This window comes from Xenopus tropicalis, chromosome 7 (genome assembly GCF_000004195.4).
Source record: "Xenopus tropicalis strain Nigerian chromosome 7, UCB_Xtro_10.0, whole genome shotgun sequence".
NCBI classification, from domain to species: domain Eukaryota; kingdom Metazoa; phylum Chordata; class Amphibia; order Anura; family Pipidae; genus Xenopus; species Xenopus tropicalis.
This window is the reverse complement of record NC_030683.2, coordinates 79,816,391-79,825,782: the sequence shown is the minus strand read 5'-3', so window position 1 is coordinate 79,825,782 and position 9,392 is coordinate 79,816,391.

Below are 9,392 nucleotides of genomic sequence, written 5' to 3'. Positions count from 1 at the left end.
AAGGCCCAAGGACTGACCCCTGCGGTACTCCACTAACCACACTGGTCCAATAAGAAAATGTTCTATTTACCACCACAACTTGCAATCTACTTCTACTTCAGCCAGTTCTGTATCCAAGTACAATATTATGTTCCAGTGCCAATATCCCTCAATGTAATCATTGACTTTCTGTGTGGTACTGTATCAAATGCTTTAGTTTCAAGTTTCAAGTTTTATTGTCATATACAAATAACAATGAAGCATCATTACTGTAATGAAAATTTTTGACCCGTGTTCTTTACATAGACAAAAAAATAAAAAAATAAAAAAAATACAAATATTAAATATAATAAAAGTGAGCAATAAAGGTACAAGTATTTACAATAAAAAATGCAATGAAATATTTGAAATTGTGCAGTGAGGATTTAAAGTGGCTTTGCTTAAAGTGACACTGCAAAGAGTCCAGTAGTTATGGGGAGTGTGTGTTGGTGTGTACAGAATGTCAGTAGTTCAGAAGCCTGATGGCTTGTGGGTAGAAACTGTCTCTGTATCTGCTGGTGCGGGTCTGGATGCTCCTGTACCGCCTGCCTGATGGTAGGAGCGTGAAAAGTCTGTGGCTGGGGTGGCCGGGGTCAGAGAGGATCCGCTGCATCTTCCTCCTACAGCGCTGTCTGTACAGGTCCTGCATGGCCGGCAGTTCAGTCCTGGTGATCCTCTGCTGATCTCACCACCCTCTGCAGAGCTTTGCGGTCCAAAGCATTACAGCTGCCATACCAGGTGGTGATACAGCCGGACAGAATACTCTCAATGGTGCATCGATAGAAGGAGGTCTTAGACCTTAGACCTTAGCAAGGAGGTCTATGTAGAGCACATCCACTAACATGCCAGAGTTGAGGTTCCTGTTCACCTCCTCATAAAAGACAATTAAAGTAGTTTGGCAAGATCATTTAAAGAGACCTTCATTTAAAGAGCAGAACACTGTAACTTTGGTGCTTTAATAACAGAACTTCCCACATTGCCTTATTCACATATAACTGAAACCTTTTCTTGTGAGATCCTCAACTTTACAGGCAGAGGTAGAGGACAGATGTCAAATTTCATTTTAGAGTCTTAACGAAGCTGCAGTGTCCTCAGAGGTGCTGGATTTTATGGTTGTATTGTAACAGTGTAATCTCTGTGTGTCAGACAGAAATACAGTTTAGTCTGAGCGGCTATAAAGCAGCAGTAGAACCCTCTTAGCTGTTACTAAAATATGGCTGAATAGAGATTATGTGGGTTGTAACTCAGCAACAAAGGTCGGCTTCCCCTTCTATAAGCATTTACCATACTATTCAGTGCTGTAAAAATGACAGGATCACAACAAATTATTTCAGTCAACAAAAATATTGGGGAAATCTGACACTTTGCTATTTTATTAAAAAAAAAATGACTCCTAAGGCTTATGGCATATGGGCTTGCAGCATGCATACTCCTGGTCAGGGATCAGTGATGGAGAGGGTCTGGTAACAGATGTGAGGCTTGCAGATATGACTAAGACTATGGGGCAGATTTACTAATCCACGAACGGTCCAAAGGCGCCCGAATGCGGTTTTTCGTAATGATCGGTATTTTTGCCGCTTTTTCGTTGCCGTCGTGACTTTTTCGTATGTCCCACAATTTTTTCGTCGCCATCGCGACTTTTCCGTATATTTTCTGCGACGTTTTCGTCACCGTCGCGAAAAAATCGGATTGGTTTTTCCGCCGTTTACTATCCCTCAATACGAAAAAATCGCGACGGGGACGAAATAGTCGCGCAAAATACGATAAAGTTGCGACGGCGACTAAAAAGTCACGACAAATACGAAAAATCGCGATGACGATGAAAAAGTCGCAAAATTTTCGTGTCCAATACAATTTTTTCCCTTTCGGGATTCGGATTTGTGGATTAGTAAATCTACCCCTATGACTGCAGATAAGAGCTGCTCTGTGTTAGGTAGGTAAACCTCTGCGGGGCAGTGGTAGGGGGCTTTTCATTACACTTTGAGGCTGAAAATTACACAGACAACTTTTTACAATAATGTTTGTACAATTAGCATGCCTAATACTTGGGTAAATAGTGAACTAATTAGGGCTTTATATTTGAGATGATGTGCCTGGTTTGAGGTCATTTTAATGGTGGTTTTATATCTTTATGGATGGGTATTGGTCTGGGAGATTTCTCAGCTATAAAAGCTGCAATGGTGGGGGGGTGGGGGGCAATTGAAGATCAGTCTGTAGGATTAATGCTTTGGTCAGGATACACTTATCCCGCTTTGGGAAAATACAATCGCTTCTAGCCTCAGAGGTATCAATGAGGCAAAAAATCCAATATACCTTAGGTTATAGTGCAGGTGTGGATTGATTTGTACTGTCATACAAAGAAATCTATATTGTGGCATGCAGTAGTATTATTTGCATTTGTGCAAGTATGAGTATCTTGGTGTGGGGAATACATTTCTGTCTGTCTTTATCAGAGCAATAACAAACAGATGGCAACTTGATACTGACAGTGTTTTAGAGTGATGTGAAACAAGATGTGAATCTCTGCCACAGGACGCACATGATATGGTTTCCCTTGATGTTACCTGACACTGTTAAGTTATCAGCCCTGACAGTGGTTAGACATGGCAGATCTTTAACCAGTGGAGAAATATCTATAGAGTGTATAGCAGCAGAAACAAAGCTGAACCATTTTGCAGATTTAATGAAGCGACTATATTATATAAAAATCAGACAGAGAGGTACTTTATACAGTCAAGCTATTTTTCCAAAACCTGCTCAAAAGGTTACCTGTAATTTTCATTATTGGTTTATAATGGAGTCTATGGAAGATGGGCTTTCCATAATTCAGAACTTTCTGGATAATGGGTTTCCAAATAACAGATTCCATACCTGTATGATTGTTTCCATTATTAAGCATTCATACATTGCATAACAGAGATTGTTTATTATTTACAGCAGTCACTGCCCCAGTTGAGCATACAATCTTATTCATTACACACACATGGACGCACTGGGGTCACTTTCACCAGCAGTCAATTAATCTGCCTGTATGTTTTTTCAAGTGAAAGGAAACCAGGAGAATATCATTTTAAATAAATAGTGACCTGACTTACACTGAATTCACCTTGGTCCAAACTGGAGAACGTTCGTATTTCAAAACTAGATCTTTATATGCGTATACTTTATACAAGTATAGAGTAGAAGAAAAATATTTCATTATGAGGTCTAAATAGACTTGAGAGAAAATAGAAAAGAAAAATGCTCTTTTCCATGCAACTAAAGAGAGTTTTTTGCTTTTGTCCTGGTTTTGTATTTCTGAATCTCTCATCTAGTTTTCTAAACCAATGTTTTTAGGGAATGAGAAGTTTTGGGCATCATATCTTCTGCAAGGGCATAATATGGTACCCGGAAATAAACAGACCTTGTACTGGCCCCACCACATGTGCCCTTGCATGCTGTGTGCAATACCTGACAACTAGAAATAAAGCAAAATAATTCAGGTAGGTTCCAAATTCTTTCAGCTCCCAACATTTATTTGCTGAAATAAGTATTTTGCTAAAGCACATTAGAAGTGGTTTGCTCATGTCTATTGACCTCATATTTAAGCCATCCTTGTGAAGGTTAATAGCACACAAGGCATTTTCTTTGGCAGAGTATACCTGAAAACGAAACAGGACAGATTCGCTCACCACTACTCACTGTCACTGACTTCAATGACATTTGACTGTCATTGCTTGTACAGGCAGAATTTGTCTCAGAAATGCCCAGTTGTGTATTTTCAGGGCATATCCGCCTATAAATGCAGTGACAAGCCGTTGCCTTTAAAGTCTGTGGTAGGCAACATGGGGGGGTTTATAAAGTTTCTCCATCAGCTGAAAAAAAACTGCAAAGAAAATGTCTTAGAAGGAACACATTTTCCTTGGATTTTACATAGGAGGTAAGTCCTACAATGCCTTATATAAATTGCATCCACTTTAGTCTATGTCTCAGGCCTGCACTCTGCACCTTGCACAGGCCAGCCTTGTTCTTAGCGGCAGCTATAGTCCCACCACTTTGTATGTTTGAATGAAAGGATTTCCTTGTGATAAGCCCCATTTAGTTTTGTTATACTTATAATCTTGCAAATCTTGCTTTGCTGCCCTAGGTAACCCCAGAATATTGCTCCTAGGGTCCCAGCACATCTTGGTCTTCTCTGTTGAGCACACATAACACAAAATCTCTTTTATAGACACATGATCAACAAGAGTCATTTTTGTTTAGAAGGGATGAATAGCGATTTCAGAGCAATTTTGGTCTCAGTCTGCACAGGATTATATGTGTATCAACATAATCATCATAGAAAACAGATTCAAGATAACTGCACCTTTCATGAAAATCATGGGGTACTTTTAAGAGCAACTTATGAAATTGTACCTTACACAAAATGTCAAAAATAACCAAATCGAATACAGAAGAGAATTTCAGGCAAGGTACACATTAACTATAAGTCAACACAAAAAAATACTTAAGAAGAAAGTTCACATCAATTTTAAGTGTCTGTATGATGAATTTTGCAAAGCTTATAACTACATAAGTATGTAGTTAAAAACCCTCTATTAGTAGCCAAACTAAGCAAAAATATCTCTCTCCTCCCCTAGGGCAGAGGCCAAAATCCTCTCTACAGCAGTATGCCAATCATTTCAGTCTTAGGTCTAAAGTGATAGTTGTCTATTGTCAGCTTGCGTAAAGATCCCGATAGAAAGAAGCAGTGAGGTTGAAACAAAGCAAGAAAATGATCCCAGATTATATAACAGCAATAATAAGATTGGCCCACAGTAGAATAAACTCATACATTACATTGAGTAATAATGGATAACACTTTCACAGTTCAACGATGTGAGAAGAGCGAGGAAGCACTGCAAAAAAAGCTAGCAAGTGTAAAGATCACTGAATATGGCAGATATGAGCAGAATCCATTTCAATGAATAAATATATGTTTAACCTCTTCTCAACTGTAATGCACCAGCATTGCTCCTTTTTTTAGTAAACGCCTATAAAGAAGAAATATCTAGTATGTCTGTATGTTTGTGGGTGCTAAAGTGCTTAAAGGACAGTGTAAGATATAAGGAAAGCATCAAACCTACAGGTACAACAACATGTTATATAGCTATTGTTTAATATTGAATAATTTAATATGATATTAAGCAAGCTAGAAGATGAAATGCAAGCACTTACATTTGGCTGCTATTGCTAGGAAAGATAGATTAATAAAGTGGCTATTATAAATAAGTGTATGCAGGCACCTTTCTCCATATTAAAAATGTATGTAAAGGGTTTCCTAAAGAGATATTAACGTTTAGTAGAGTCTATTGTATCCTCAGAAACTTTGATACTTGGGGATGATGTGACATTTTGGATACAGTCTTGCAATCCATTGGGCCCAAATACTACCATGCAAAAGAAGGATTTCTGAGGAAACTTGAAATAAAAAAGCAGGGCTGGAACTAGGGAATAGCTGGAATAGGCATGTGCCTAGGGTGGTGTGGGCTATAGAAAATAAAAAATGGCTATAGATGAAATGCTGTTTGGAGGGGTAACTATTAAATATATATGACTAATAATTTTATAGAGAAAGGACCAGATACAATACAATAGGAAAAAAATGGGAAAAAGTATATTTTTCTTTAAATACAGATCCTCCCATAGAAGATTGAGTTTTATTGTGACAAATTGTGAGATATGTTTTCTGCACCAAACTGAATCCATATGGTCACATTTCTGCATATTTCCAAAGATACACAAGTGGAGTTTGGGTTTGTAATAGAATATCTCAGCTGATTTTTATGTTTGCCTGTTTCTACAGTCGTGGAGATAGTGGCTTTGTTTTGATGCTAAAACAGAAGGAAATGTTGTCTGTCTGAGCCTAGCTTTAAAAGTCTATCCATTATCCATCTCAGAAACCTAAATCGATGGTTACTTGGTGGGTGTGGACCTGCAACAGCAAAGAGGGTGGTGGACTTGGGCATGGGAAAAACTAAGAATACTTTTTATTACCACTTATGTATTGTTGCAAATGACATGCACACATATGAGCAGGCACAGTAATCACCTGCTCTGTAGGGCTTGCAGTCAAAGTATGGGACAATTGGAGACTCATGAAGTGGTTTCCCTAGGGTCATAAAGGCTGAGGGGAGAGGGGAAAATAAAATTCAACCTTCCTGCCCTAAGGTCCTATGACTTATCCACCGAATGATGCCTTTAGATTGCTGCATAGAAGGTTTTACGTCCAACACAGGTCGATGAGAGTTCAAGCAATGTTTAGCTGCTGCCATAGTCTGTTTCTTTTCTCCTCTCATAAGTGACTTAATGAGCAATGATTTCTGTATCCATATTATGACATTATGACAGAAAAAGATGCAATATAAAGAGAAACTAATGCCTGAAAGGGATGCCAGGCTAGTGAATGCAGTTTTGACCTACCAGGAAAGCACAAAGGCAATGTAGTGTCGGAGGGCTCTGAAATGTTGGCAGTGAAGTATTCACCATCTGTGAGAGAGCCTTCCAAGTGAAATAGCGGCACTTAACATTTACAGATTATTGGGAACAGACGGGTGCTGATAAGAGGCCATGAAAAAGGATATCCATACTTTCCCATCCCCGAATACTGATTTAGGAGAGTTCTGTATATGCTCAATCCAACATCTTGTCCTTAGCTAGATATTTGATTTGGTGCAGAACTATATCTCCAACAAATGTCTATGATTTTTAGGGATCCAGCATATTGTATCTGGCATTAAAATGGTCCAATAATAATGTAACCTTGAGTGCTCATCTTTATGATGGGAATAAATAGAGGGACAAGCAGCATTTGGCATTTCAAGTATAGATCCCAACATTCAAGAGTAGGCAGTTAGAATACTATTGTTTGCCTACGCCTGTTTTAATACCCAGAGTGTTTAGCCAGCAGCATGCACAGAATAGATATGGAACATCACATAGCACAATTCATTCATACAAAGAATTTCATAGATGCACTATAAAATAGAGCAGTACCTGCTATTCTAAACACAATAGAATTTTATATATAAATAGAACAGATTAAAACCTTATTCCAACAGGTCCCTATTTGTTGGTAGTATCATCTCAGGGTAAGGATTATATGTAGCCCATGCTCTGCTGTCATAATCAAGTCTATGATGGGTTTCCCAGAAACCTAGGATCCTCCTTGTTTTATGTTGGGTGCATATAGCCATTATATTTTCAGCATTGTAGAATATGTTGGTGCTGTATAAATTTATGTTATTAATAATGAAAAAGAAAGATAGCTTCAGATCCGACAAGGGGTCATAAAACAAAGTCACACACAGGCCATGGTAAATGGTAATGAACAAAAGCAGGAAGGCAAGACTGAATAGAGGCAATACCAGGATCACAGGTAGAAGTTGGAAGGAAATATACAGCATATTGTGGATGATGACAGATAAAAGACAAGGATCAGACATTAGAGCAGAAACATGACCAGGATCAGACTTATAGCAGCTAAGAGGAATTTTCATGCAACTTGCTTCTGCATTACATATTACAGCAAGGCCCAGGTGTGAACCCAGCAACCATACAAGTTTTTACTTTCATTACTAGAGGAGGTGGGTACACTTTAAAAAAAAAAAAAAAAAACCCCCAAAAATGAATGCATAACCCAACTCAGATATGCCCTTTCTAAGGCTAATGGCACATCGCTGATGGAAAATGTCCTTAACCAGTGCTGTCCAACTTCTGCGGTGCCGAGGGCCGGAATTTCTCGCGCATACATGGTGGAGGGCCGCTAATGGAAGCCACTCCCCCTTTTAAACCACACCCACTTCAAACCACACCAATTTTATCATTTTATGGTGGTCGTGCAGCAAAAACCAAAATGCTTGGCCCTCACTGCAGGGATATCAACCATCATTCATATGTGAAAGAATTATATTATGTCATATTAAAACACACCCTAAAATCCATATGACTTCTCCTCCACTGTGGATGGCACAGCAACCCCCAGTACATAATTACACACCTTAGGGACCATTTACTGGCTATTTCCAACTGCTAACAAGCTCCCAGAACAAACCCCTGCCAGGTTCACCTCCCACAGGCAGCATAGGGTAGCACTCTGCCTGCCTTACGCTACCTGTGTGTGCCATACTCTGCCTGCCCTATGATGCCTTTGTCTGCCATATGCTGCCTGTGTGTGCTATACTCTGCCCTACCCTGCCTGTGTGCCATACTCTGCCCTACCCTGCCTGTGTGTTCAATACCCTCCCTGCCCCATGCTGCCTATGTGCCATACTCTGCCTACCCTATGCTGCCTACACACAGGCCTGAGGTGTGAACATGAGAACAATATGGGTGATTACAGCCTGAGCCTGAGGTGTGAACAATGCAGGGGGTAAACAATGCATAGATTAAAAGGTGTGAACAGTACAGGGGATTACATGTTTAAACAATACAGAGGGATTACAGCCTGAATCTGAGGTGAGAACCATGCAGGGGGGCAGTTAATCTCAGTACTGATACCATTTAAAGTTTATACAAGGGTAAACCATCAAAGCAGCCAGACAGGTGGGGGGCCACACAGAGGGGGGTCGCCAGTTGGACAGCACTGTCCTAAACCATCCTTGTTGTCCACCCCTGACTTTAAGCAACTTCTTTTCCCCGCATGTACAGTTGGATTTTGCTTGTAAACAGAGAGTTTTTATTATAGCAGTTTTACAGGGGCAGTATAACCCCCTCATTCAAAATAAGTTCAATTACTAATGCTAGAGTTAAACATACTTTTGGCCTATTGTTTTAACTTAGAATAATCTATTTTAGGCTATTTTTTTAAGCTCAACATGGCAAACAGGGAAATTGAAGCTACTGCCTGTTTGGCCCTTGTGAGTTAGATAAGTACCATTCATTGAACTTTACTAAATAATTGTTATGCTTTGGCCCAGATTTGTGGCAAGGACAAAAATACAAATACAAATTTAGGGATGGCATGCTGCCCAGTCGTGCCTGAACTTTTCTCACATCCAGAGCTCTGTGTGTGAGCTAAAAGGATGTTCTTGCATGCAATCCTGGGGAGGGGAGGGGAGGAGGGGTGTGGGACAAGGGGTGGCCGGCGGGAGGTGGACTGGCTTCTGGGAAATCTGGCTCTGGCAATACTGTCCCTTTAATACAGGAAATATGCCTATCTTGTTGCTTCCATCTGGACCCTTACAACAGTGCACTGAATGGACTGGTCAAATATAACTATTTGTCTGGGTTAAGTTGTCTTTTAAACCTTTGTGCGTCAGCTCTGTTTGATCTATCTGCTAAAACACATGACCCTGCATTGATAAAAGAGAGACCTCAGTGTCACTGCTTTAGATTCAGCATTGTTCAGTATCTAT